Raw genomic sequence first — 14,095 nt, 5'->3', positions numbered from 1 at the left:
TCTTCCGTCTATTTCCCAGTACAATTTCATTTCGTCTCGTTTAACTTGTTTTTGTTCATCAGTCCACTGCCACCCAGTTCTTGTCTTATCTGTAAGTTTCCGGAAAATGTGTTTATTAATTTTATCTCTAAACTCAGTTCTGTTACACTCATCGCCTTCGTTCAGTTGTTATTCGCTGAGATCCTTCTTAACTTCGACCCGACCCGATCCGATCCGATTGGTACTACGGATCGCTTTCATATCTGTTAAAAAACTAAAGACGCGCTTCGTAAACCTATCATCCGACATCCTGAGTGACCGTAGAACTTCACCCTTCGTTTTCTCAGCGCCGACGTCAGCGGTTCGTTGTTTTCCTTTATAAAGTTCTTCGTTACTTCTTAGTCTGTAAGATCCGTCTTCTACTTTTTTTGGTCCCAATATTTTCCTCAAGATTCTTCTTTCACGTATTTACATCTCCTTCAGTTCATTCTTCTTCCTGAGTATCAAACATTCTGATGCGTAGAGTGTCTCTTGTTTGAGCACGATAGTGTAGTGTTTTATTTTTGATCCGTATGATATACTCTTTTTGTTGTAGATATTCTTTATTATCCCGTATGCTCATTCTAATTTCCTGGTCCTTTCCATGTTAGCTACCTCATCGAATCCAATAGCTTGAATAATTTCTCCAAGATATTTGAAACGATCGACTCTCCTGATATTCCCTCCTTCAGTTATATATATATATATATATATATATATATATATATATATATATATATACACATTCAGTTATACTTTACGAACATAAAATCTATAAGTAGGAATTGCATTAAATCAAACAATAATACTCAAATATTTTATACAGACATGTAGTATGTTACAATCTGAGTTAAGTAGAAGTTAGAGATAACAACTTTGTTACATTAAGTGAGCTGAAGGTTTGCCCCTGTCTTCTATCAACCGAACTGTCGGCTGGCTTTGGCGGACAGGCGAGCGGGGTTTGTTGTATTATCTAACCAGATGACATTATTCGATTACTTATAACATGACACATTTGTGTATAAAATGCAAACACAACAGACCAGTACAATACAATTACTAGTACAAAACTAGACACAGCAATTTTGTACGGGGCAAACTTTCAGCTCACGTATTATAGAAGTGAATAATAATCGAGAGAAGAGTAAAAATAATAAGAATATTCGTCCGGGAAAGTGTTACTAAACTTTTCATTGTTAACTGGTTTTTGTTTATTTCTCAATGTCATTACTTACACAATTCGTGTACTTTCTTTTTCCTGTTTAGCCTCCGGTAAATACCGTTTAGATAATACTTCAGAGGATGAATGAGGATGATATGTATGAGTGTAAATGAAGTATAGTCTTGTACATTCTCAGTTCGACCATTCTTGAGATGTGTGGTTAATTGAAAACCAACCACCAAAGAACACCGGTATTTACGATCTAGTATTCAAATCCGTGTAAAAATAAAAATAAATTCGTGTACTAGTAAGTTATAATTTTCTCGACTTTATTTCATATATATTGCTTTTATACATTTAGGAATTTTTTAAATAGGTTTCATCATATTTAAAAAAAAAAAATGAAAATTTTGAACTAAAATTAATCTTTAAAACTATGTAAGATGAAACGGCTAAAAAAATAAGAAATATTTTTTCCAACTATTCTTTAAATTTTCATACTTTGATATTGGCAAAAAATTAAGTTGGTAGTTTTTAATTAAATTCAAAAAAAAATTAAATTTAACAAATTGTAAAATTATTACTTTTGTGAGCTTTTTATACAAGTTTAGTTTATTTATTTATTTTTTTACAGATTTTTTTAGGTAGTATAAGTTTCGTTTTACATCCATGAATAGCACAGAGACAAAAAAAAAATGTAATGTTGTTCTAAGTGTGATACCATTTCTTGAATTGCTTTTTTACATACATTACAGATCTGTAAATATAATTTTTCTATTACCTTTAGTTTTAAATAAATTACGCTTCAAAAAAAATTAAGGGAAAATATAATTAAAATCTGTAATTTTATAATTTTTCATGGCCATACCTGTGTTAGAATGATTTCGGATGCTTTTCTGTTATAAATAGCCTCAGACACATCCCGAATTTATGTGCAACAATAATCGGCTAGCATGTTAGTATTCCATTTCTTTTTATAGCGGCTTTCCATCAACGAAGTGTCTTGTGGAAACGTTCACCGTGTTCGTCACTTACGTCTCGACGTTGTCCCGGAAATAATCCAGATGTGGGTGGAGGAAATATATTTTCAAAGACATACTACATCTCATAGCTCTGTATGAAGTAAAAAGTTGATTAACAATATTCTGGTAATTGTTGGATATTTGTTTGCCAAATGAAGACCAAGCTGCACTTTCTACATTATTAAACATTGAGTTAAATACATCATCTTTGATCAAATTTCTTATTTGAGGATCAACAAATATTTATTTTTTAATTTTTTTCTTCACTTACATTCGGAAATTTTTGCGTGATGTACAAAAATCCTTGCCTTTTACAAAATTTTTCATTAGTCCTAGCTTGATATGAAGAGGGGAAAAAATATATTTTTGGGTTCAACTAAGGGTTTATGAATTTTTCCCATTTGGAGTTAAGTTGTCTCTTTCTTCTTTGGTAACATAATGTTTATCCCTAGCTCGGCTGCCCGATTCGCAAAGAAAACATATGTACTTAGCATAGCCTAACTGCATGCCTAACAAAATAGCTATAACTTTCAAATCATCGCATATGTTTTTTATAATTTATTTTTTCAAGAACGTCTTTCATCACATCGTATGTCCCTCTCTAATAAGGGATTGGTATCGAAGGATATTTGTTACTGTTGTGTAGGCCCCATTGTGGCGTATTCCTGCTAGCCTATGAAGCGTTAGCACCGAAAGGACTTCAGTGGACGGTCTGAAGGTGAATCACGTCGGGAGGACAGGTTTCAAAAGCCTAGCCTCCCACCAATCGGTTCGAGAACGCTGGTAAAAACGGATTGGAATGCTATCAAAACCGCCCTACAACTTAAAATTTAGACCCGTCATTAAAAATAAACCCTTAAACACGCCCGATTGTAGAATTATCCAGTAGCAAGGGACACTGTCCAGGTTCTGCGATTTGTAGGGAGAATTTGTGAAACTCCCGCCTCCTTTGCATTCCATTCCGTTGTGTAGTAGAATCACTTTTAAACTATACTTGGACGAATCTATGAAAAGGCGCCAGTCCTCAGGTTTATGAACTTGTCCTAAGTGCAACGTAAGCTCATCAATATTTGTGAAATAAACCAAATTATTTTCATCAATAAAGTACTGAGAAAGTACTTTTTTTCGTCTTCGATAGCCCGAAATTGTTGTATTTTTGTTTAAGTTAATTCCAATCTTGCAGTTTTGATCCTAACAGTTGAGCTTAATTTTTTAATAAATTTAAATCCCTAACCAAGCAATTTAATTCACCTTGTAATATAAACAATAAAAAATGAGCTAACAAAATACAATATAGGAGCTTAAAATGCTTATACGTTGATAAATGAAAAAAATATTCTTTAATTAAAATTTTAACATTTTTCAAAAATGGTGATAGAAAGTCTCTGATTTATGTTCGTTTTCGGCGTCAAAAACAGATTAAAATCATTTATCGCATATTAGGAAACAAAATTATGTTTATCAGTGTAATTTCCGTAAATGTAATTTAAGTGTAGTTTTGATTACTTTTAATATTTTATTGATTTATTACTATAATTGAAATGAAACAGTTTTTACTTTCATCTCTATTTCTATTATCATTATTTTATTGATTAACCTTTAATTAAGCTTTTGAGGTACTTATGTATTAACGTCACCGCAGGTACAGCTTTATTTAAAAACAATGTAGTCAATCGGATTTCGGTGGAAAATGAACAGTCTCTTTATTAATTTTAATAAATGGATATTTATATTTATTTATTTTCTAAATATAATTTAACCAAATTTAACCTACGCTCGCTAACCTTGACTAATTAACAGGAGTGTTTTGATTATTTAAATAATAATTGCAATAATTACTGAATTTATTAAATAAATACTCAAAAAATTACGGTGTTAATTAGTCAAGGTTAGCGAGTGAAGCGAGCGTAGGTTAAGTTTGGTAATACTAGATCGTGGATACCGGTGTTCTTTGGTGGTTGGGTTTCAATTAACCACACTTCTCAGGAATGGTCGAACTGAGAATGTACAAGACTACACTTCATTTACACTCATTACATATCATCCTCTGAAGAATTATCTAAACGGTAGTTACCGGAGGCTAAACAGGAAAAAGAAAGAAGGTTAAGTTTGGTTAAATTATATTTATTAACCATTTATTAAAATTAATAAAGAGACTGTTCATTTTCCACCGAAACCCGACTGACTACTTTGTTTTTAAATAAAGCTGTAGCTGCGGTGGCGTTAATACTTAAGTACCGCTTTTGATGTACAGGATTAAAATTAATGACATATTTTGCTATTATTTTTTATGTATTAGTTTATAAATCTTCAAATCGATCTACCGGTAAGGATTGTAATAAAATATCCTTATTTTTCCATCAATAGACGATATTTCTAACAGTATTTTAAAATGACGTGTGTATACGTCATTTTAACCTTATATCAGTACGAGGGTTCCTGTCACCACTTTTTTTGTTCTAAATTATTTTTTCTTTTCTTTTTAATTATTATGTATTTGTTAATCGTAATACAATGTAGTAAGTGATCAATTGATACAATTTTGCTCGTATTGTTTAGTCATAAAAGAACCGGTTTTTCATCTTCCGTAAATAAAAAACCGATTACTATACATTGTTCAACTAATTCGCAAACTTCGAGGACGTTTCGACGTCCAAAATTAAATTTTCAGATTAGAAAAAACAAACCAATTTTATTCAAACAGCTGATCAAAAGCCATCACAGATTTACTACCAACTTATTGTTCTAAAAATATCTTAACCTTATTGCCAAGGTTTTGCCTCCACTACTCTCTGTATATTTCATTATTGAATTATCTTTGTATGAACTTTCTTTTTATTATTTTCGTTTGTAGATCATATCTTGAAATTCTTACCGCTGCTTTGCTATACCCGCTGTGTAAGAATTGAGAAAGAGATCTAGATTTTGCCTGCTCACTGTTTTTTTCTGTCAGTTTTTATCATTTCTCTCGCTCAGAATCTTTTCACGCCCCTTCACTGCTACTAGATATTGATTTTATAAACGCGTATATAAAGTAGATAAGCTAGCCTGTACATCTTATTGGTTTTTATGTTATATATATATATATATATATATAGAAAGAGAGAGAGCGAGAGAGAGAGAGAGAGAGAGAGAGAGAGAGAGAGAGAGTTTTAACTTTATATATTATCTTCTTTTGGACGTAATCTTGATAAATGATCGCTCGAAATTATGTTGCTCTCTCTTCATCTTCTTGCAAGGATTATTCCCATTCTACGCATAATTTTTTTATCCTAGCTTTGGTTTAATTCTTTATCTCTCCGCATCACTCTCTCTCTCTCTCTCTTTCTTTCGCTGTATGATCATCTTTGAAGTATTATTTATATAAATTTTCTATACCGTATTTTAATATACGATATGAATATTACTTTTGATTTATCATTTTCTTTTATTTTACTCATTCTCTCCTTTATAATTTTTTTGGCTTGCCTCAATCATCTTTCTAAAAGTGAATATATTCGTATCTCAAAAATCAGTAATTAATATTTAAATCAAAACAGAATATGTTGATTTATTTATTCGAGTGAAGAGAACTTTTATCTAATTTTACCTTTCGGCATCCCATTTGTTTATATGATTTTCATGAAGTTATGATTAAAGAAGTTTTCGGAATTTTATGAGAGATTTCTGGAGTAAGATTATTTATTAAGCGGAATAACGTATTTATAATGTTCTCCTTAAAATTTTCTTGTTCAAAATGATGAGGAGAAATTCTCGTCTTCATGATACAAGAGAATGGACAAGTGATCTTTCATTCAAACGCCACCCATTATTTCCAGTTTATTTCCCAGCGGTTACGGGTTAGATACTTTAATTTTTTAAAGTTTTACTCCATCTATTTTATCTTTATATTTGAATCTGTGGTCCTACTGATGCGTAATATATATGTATTCTTCAGCATACTATAAAATATATAATCTTTAACGCTGGTAAAAAAAAAATATATAACGGAAGTACCTTCTTTAATCACTGTACAATATCCCTGAAAATGGTACTTACGATATTGCTTATTTATAGATTATTATTATTATAATAGTTTTATCGAGAATCCCATTTTAATTGTATTGATTTGTTTTTGTTGTAAAGCTAAATATGTAAGTGTGCCATAAAACGAGTGAAGTCTGCTGTTCGATGAAATTTTTTTTTTTAGCACTATGTTGAAAAAGTTTTTAAAATACATTTTTCATAAAAAGTTATTTTAAATCGATCTTATTTAATATAATTTTTGTAAATTAAAACTGTATTATTGTTATATAACCAAGTTATATATAACTGACTTTATTTTCTATGACTAATTTCATCCGGAGGTCCCGGGTTCGAATCTCGGTCAGGCATTTCATTCTCACACGCTACAAAAATTGTCATTCATCTCATCCTCTAAAACAATACCTAACGGTGGTCTATGAGGTTAAAAAATTTCATTCCTTCAATCCTTAAGCTCTGTGTACTTAGTTATGCTATGTTTTATTACGTTGACGTATTTAATACAGATATTATATTTAATATAATGACTATTTTTCTTCATAAAATTGTTGGTTTCATTTATTAAAATTGAAAAGACAAACCAATTGACCTTCTATGTTATCTGATTTATCACCAATGGACTACTTTATGAAGGGGGGGGGGATCGTATGAAATCATTAGTATACGAGTAATAACTAATAAAGAAGAATTTTTGATTAGAATTTTCAACGCAGTTTATAAATTGTTCGAACAAAATTAATTATGATACATTAAGAGAATCCAGCATTTTTAAAACGATGGAAGTGATACATAAAAATAACTTGGCAGAGTATTGTATGACTTTGCCGGGTTGGTCAAGTCGTACCATACCTTGCACAATTTTTTCATTCCAAAATATTTTTCGGCATTTTAGATTTTGGGGGTCTGTAATAAAAAAAGATTACAGATATTTTTAGATAGTTTTATATACGAAGCATAAAATTTCAAAAAAATTTCTGAAAAATAATTAAACCGAAAGGATATTGAGAAAAAGAACATAGATATTTCAATTTTAAGAAGTAGAGGTTGATTTTTTGAAAATAAAAATGTTTTGATTATTTATTCATGCATTCATGCAAAAAAAAAAAATTTTTAAGTCTTCTCTAAAATGCGTCTAAAAAAAAAATCGAAATTTTCTCGAAGAAAAGCGATATCCTCCATTCCTTAACGAATTTTGGAAAAGATCAATCCCCAGTATAAACAAGTATTTGAGTTTAATCTGTAAAATATCGGTTTAGTCCTAAGATATAAGGCCAGAAGTATTGCGACACAGGGGACAGACATACACATAAATATGTTATTTTGGTCTAGGTTAACTATATCTTATTCAGTTAGCTCATAGAGAAGTAAACAAACTGCGCGTACGAGTATTTAGGCGGTCGATTCACAAGCATCTCCTGTAAATCCTGATGCGTGTAAAAGAAATTACGTGACATTAATATTTAGTAACTACGCGCTATTATATTTTAAATTTAAATAAATTAAGTCATTTTATTTGAACTTTTTTTAAGATTTATGAAATTGTCAATCGTCTACAAACAGTAAAATTTCACTAATATCTTAGATTAAATTTCTATGATAATAAACGGATAATAAATTCAATTTATTTTTTGTCATCGAATTACGAGAAATCCGTAGTTCTGTCAGCAGAGATACAATATGAGGCTCAATTTTTTTTGTTTTCTATTTTATTATCCAATTCCCAATAATTTAGTTCAAGAGCATCCGTTACATGTTTTATACGGGTTTTTTTTTATCTCTGCTGGCCTGTTTTATCGGTGGCTTGTAAGCATAAATTTTTTACAACAGGTATTTTAAAAGCAATATTTTCTAACGGTACGTAACTTTTGATTTGTTTCCAAATTAATTCAATCGAGTTGAGTAAAAATTGATAAGGAGGTAATAGAAACACCATTTTGCCACTGGATTTCGTTAACTCATCAATTTTATACATGATAATTACTTTTAATGCGTGAAACCCTTTTTAGTAATTAATCATTAAGTTTATCATCCTCTTCAAAAATCACTCCATTTGAATTAAGCTGCATTTTGATATCATTGTTTTTTTAAGACAAGGCTGGAATTCTTTCCTTTTTTTTATGAATGATAAGGGACTTTGTCTAAGACAATAACCGAATTATCTTTCAGAGGAGGTAACACATCGCTAAACCATTTCTCAGTAAATAAAATTCGTGTACTCTTACGAATTGCTTTTTTATCAAAATCGGCTACTTTATATTTAACTGATCAGCAGGGTTTTGTTTTTTTAAAACCGTAATTCATTAGTGGATTCATACTCGCGAATCCCATTGTACTCTGAAGCAGCACAACTTCTACTTATGTTAACAGTTGATGTTTGACTGCCCTGCTCTTGGTTTGGGGGGGGGGCAGAGACCGGGACACCCTGGAACTTAGTGGTCAAGGGGAAAATTGGCCGCTCAGAAACGGCGAGAGCCGCATTGTCGGACCATGTGGTTCTCGATGAGGTTGCGTTGTTCAACCGTCATCGGTAGATTAGTTAAGGGTATAATGTCTCCTACCGTGCTGCTGTGGAAAGCTAATTATATATGTGTAATGATTATAGTGTTGTATATAGATATGGCCGCGTTGTGAATCGGCACTGACGCAAGGAACGTACCTCAGCAGAATCATGACAAACTCGCTCACACAAAGGCAACTTTGTTTATTCTTCACTGTATAAGTAACTGAATACAATATAGTTGTACTAGTAAATGTAAATATTTGCTAAAAAACGCGACACATCATTCTTGACATCATCACTATGCTTTCCTCTTTAATATAACTATTCTAGCTATGTTGGACCACTGAATGTGAAAATAGGAGGAGAAAAGATTATGGAGGTAGAAGAATTTTGTTATTTGGGAAGTAGAATTACTAAAGATGGACGAAGCAGGAGCGATATAAAATGCCGAATAGCACAAGCGAAACGAGCCTTCAGTCAAAACTATAATTTGTTTACATTAAAAATTAATTTAAATGTCAGGAAAAGATTTTTGAAAGTATATGTTTGGAGCGTCGCTTTATATGGAAGCGAAACTTGGACAATCGGAGTATCTGAGAAGAAAAGATTAGAAGCTTTTGAAATGTGGTGCTATAGGAGAATGTTAAAACTCAGATGGATGGATAAAATGACAAATGAAGAGGTATTGCGGCAAATAGATGAAGAAAAAAGCATTTGGAAAAATATAGTTAAAAGAAGAGACAGATTTATAGGCCACATACTAAGGCATCCTGGAATAGTCGCTTTAATTTTGGAAGGACAGGTAGAAGGAAAAAATTGTGTAGTCAGGCCACGTTTGGAATATGTAAAACAAATTGTTAGGGATGTAGGATCTAGGGGGTATACCCAAATGAAACGACTAGCACTAGATAGGGAATCTTGGAGAGCTGCATCAAACCAGTCAAATGACTGAAGACAAAAAAAAAAAGCTATGTTGGTGGTAAAAGAAAAATCGTTCACTTCTTTTTCTTTTTTTTTTCTCTCGGGAGAAGGAGAGGAAATCTTTACCAGACACCATCTCTGTTCACGCAAAGTGTCAGGCTCTTATCAATTAAAATCTCTTCCCTATGCTAATATCATCCGGGGATCGAACCTGCTTACCTGGTGAGTATTTCGGACCGTCCTTTCTGTTATAACCCGAATACAAAGAAGTTTTTTTTCACTTAATTTAACCAAAAAAAAAATTTCAGTGGGACATAAAATATACATTTGAACTAAATTGTGTTCCTCCTTTTTTTGAAGTAGTCTTAAAAGGAGAATGTTTATTTAACACTTCTCACAAACACAGACACTACCCGTGCACGCCAGTACACACATAAATACGAACAGTATTAAAGTGTTAGAGAAATTACATTTCTCTATGTTAATTACTGTAAAGCAAAGTACTGCCATGAATTTTAATGTTATTCATATATACGTAGTGTGCCGTAACTTTAGCAGATTCAGTGACCTAAAAGGTTATTAAGCCCGCACCTCTTACTACCTTAATCCCGTTAAATTATTATTAATATTATTACTATTATTATTTACCTTTTACTTTTAAGCTTGCATTTTATATTATTATTTTATCGATTATTACCTTCGCGTAGCTTATTCTCATTAAAGTGTATCGACTCTTATTTTTTTATAACCTTCTGAATGACAAGGAATTCTGTTCAGTTTCATAATATATATTATTAGATACGATTGTAATTTGCATTTATTTAATTCATTATCGTGTGTATATATATATATATATATATATATATATATATATATACAGGTAGTGTCTCTCATGAATAAATGGAAAGAATTGCTGGAAATTTCTATAAGTAAATATTTTAAAATGAATTATAGTACAAAAATTTTATACGAAAATGGGTCCAGGACTCTTCTTCGTTCTTGAGTTATAGCTTGCGAAATAGTTAGCCCTGATTTCTGCTCTTAGGATATGAAGCAACACTGAAATTCTTAGAGCTTAAGATAAAAATGGTTTCGTGAAATATAAAAATTAAAACTGGTCTCACAATTATAATTTTGCACAAACGTTTTGTTTTTTTTTGTTTTTTGTCTTCGGTCATTTGACTGGTTTGATGCAGCTCTCCAAGATTCCCTATCTAGTGCTAGTCGTTTCATTTCAGTATACCCTCTACATCCCACATCCCTAACAATTTGTTTTACGTATTCCAAACGTGGCCTTGCTACACAACTTTTTCGTTCTACCTGTCCTTCCAAAATTAAAGCGACTATTCCAGGATGCCTTAGTATGTGGCCTATAAGTCTGTCTCTTCTTTTAACTATATTTTTCCAAATGCTTCTTTCTTCATCTATTGGTCGCAATACCTCTTCATTTGTCACTTTATCCACCCATCTGATTTTTAACATTCTCCTATATCACCGCATTTCAAAAGCTTCTAATCTTTTCTTCTCGGATACTCCGATCGTCCAAGTTTCACTTCCATATAAAGCGACACTTCAAACATATACTTTCAAAAATCTTTTCCTGACATTTAAATTAATTTTTGATGTAAACAAATTATATTTCTTACTGAAGGCTCGTTTAGCTTGGGCTATTCGGCATTTTATATCGTTCCTGTTTCGTCCATATTTAGTAATTCTACTTCCCAAATATCAAAATTCTTCTACCTCCATAATCTTTTCTCCTCCTATTTTCACATTCAGTTGTCCATCTTTGTTATTTCTACTACATTTCATTACTTTTGTTTTGTTCTTGTTTATTCTCATGCGGTAGTTCTTGCGTAGGACTTCATCTATGCCGTTCATTGTTTCTTCTAAATCCTTTTTACTCTTGGCTAGAATTACTATATCATCAGCAAATCGTAGCATCTTTATCTTTTCACCTTATACTTTTGTAAAACGTTTTGTAAAAAACAAAATACATTATGTCGGAAAATGAACTATATTTATTTTAGATTTGACATACAATAAGCTTTATTAAATAATCAATAGATAAATAAAATCTGTAGAAAATTTAATTTTGAAGTTATGTATATCACTAACGTCGAACAAACATGAAGAAGACAAACATTTGACTTTTATTAAAAATAAAACCGATCGAAACGTAGCAGTTTAACCGAAACTAGAATATTCTATGTATTTATAATTATGTAAAAATAAAATAAATTTTTTAAAAATAACTAAATAATAAAAAAATTTATTATTATTAAAAATTATTGTTCAAAAAATATTTTTCTATTTTTACATATTATTCTGATTCAGAAAAATTCCTTGGTGGGTTTTCTTAATGCATCAGTATTATTTCGCATGTTTTCAACTACGTTGAAAATTCTTGACACTTTTCATTTGTTCGTCCGGATCTCTTAAGGATTACGTTTGCATAATAGTTTGGAACTTCTTTTGTTTTCCCAATATTTTTTTCATATTGTTTTTCTTCCCGGTGCGCTTTCTTCCTATACTTCTCTTATTCATCTTCTGTGGAAAGAGATTCTATGAAAAAAAACCTCAATCGAATCTGTAAGTTATCTAAATAGATTTTTATATACTTTTAAATTTGTGAAGTTCTTTTTGAATCACCCGGTACACGAAAAATAAATAATTATTTTTGGAAATTTACGTTAAACAAATAAATATTGTTATATATTCTTTTCTAACATAATTTAATTCTGGTACAAGTACAATTGATGTTTATAAATTCGGTAAAAAAAAAAAAAACACTTGTTTCAGGTTATGGTTTACAGTTTCTTAAAAACCATCTTTGTTATGTATGTGTGCGCGCGCGTGTATATGAGAACTAGATATATAACGAGTAAAAAAAGAACGATAGACGTAAAGATCATAAAATCAGTTTATCCGATTTTGATAAAATATTTCAAAATAAAATTATTTCTTTTTCTAAATTTTGTTGTAATATATATTTCTTTTTCTCTTATAAAATTTAATTTAATCATACTCAATATATTAATAAACGAATTGTGACTATAAAATGTGATATGCTATAAGTTTTAAGTTTTACCGTTCACCCAGTAATGTAGTTTTATATCGATAAATTGACGCCCAAAATCATCCTAAAATTTCAATAAATATATTTCTAAAATTATTATTTAGATCAGCCCCGTGGTTCTTTAATATTAAACGCGATCATTTGTACAAACAATCTACATGGCAAGATATTCTGATTTTTTTTAAGTATTTGTATATGTATGTTTGTATGCGTGTGCGCGTGTTTTTCCCTTTAAAAGTGATTTTAAAGGTTTTAATTTATTCGTACATTTAATTTAATAATAACAACAATAATAACTTTAAAGAGATCTTTACTTCTTTGTGTAAAACGACATTGTATACACATTATAAAACGACATTGTATACACATTATATATAATGCATCTGGATGAAGTCGGATGTAACATAATTCAAGTGGTTTAAGAGCTACTCATTCCAGTGTCATTATCATTAGTATTGTATGAAACCAAGCTCCGTATTCCAAGTAGGTAAAGTTTGGTTAGATCGTCTAAAATATGTCTTAACTGGTTACCATAGCAACCTGGTATAAATATTAATTTCACTAATACTCTTAGGTATTACTATACAAATGTTATTTCTATAAATGCTACTTAGGATATGGAAAAGGTAATGGATTTTGTCATTTATATATGTACGTGTTTGTACAGTTATATATATATGTACGCTTAGTCAACTTCTGATTATCTGAATTATAGCTTAATCGTGGTATTTTTCGAAAAAAAAGTTTTCTTTCTTTTTCATGTTTAGCCTCCGATAATTTCCGTTCAGATAATATGATATTACCGTTCAGAGGATGATATGTAAGAATGTAAATGAAGTGTAGTCATGTACAGTCTCAGTCCGACCATTCCTGAGATGTGTGGTTAATTTAAACCAAACCACCAAATAATACCGGTATCGAATACGAACTAGTATTCAAATCCGTGTAAAAATAACTGACTTTACTAGGTCTTGAATGCTGGAACTCCCGACCTCTAGATCAGCTGATTTGGGAAGACACGTTCACCATTAAACCAACCCGTTGGTTGGAAAAAAAAATTAAACCTATTAGGGTTTTAGTGTCTATATCAACTTCACCAACGATTTTTGTTTTGATAACTGAACCTATACAAGCACATCGAATGTCCTTCGAGGTAAAATAAAACTTTTTTTTTCATTTTGTATACCACAATGTTGGCAACCATCTAAACAATTTCGGTGACTGGAATAAAGAATTGGTTGATCAGGAAAATCATCCAGTTAATTCTTCAGCCATGAAATTTTACGATTACCTGGGGATCTCGTTTTTTTTATTATTTTCCTTTGAAGTAGAAAAATGGAAGCCGTTACTTCTTCGGATATCTCATTGCA

Source organism: Lycorma delicatula, chromosome 11, assembly GCF_047948215.1.
Source record: "Lycorma delicatula isolate Av1 chromosome 11, ASM4794821v1, whole genome shotgun sequence".
NCBI classification, from domain to species: Eukaryota; Metazoa; Arthropoda; class Insecta; order Hemiptera; family Fulgoridae; genus Lycorma; species Lycorma delicatula.
Note: the sequence above shows the minus strand (reverse complement) of the source record.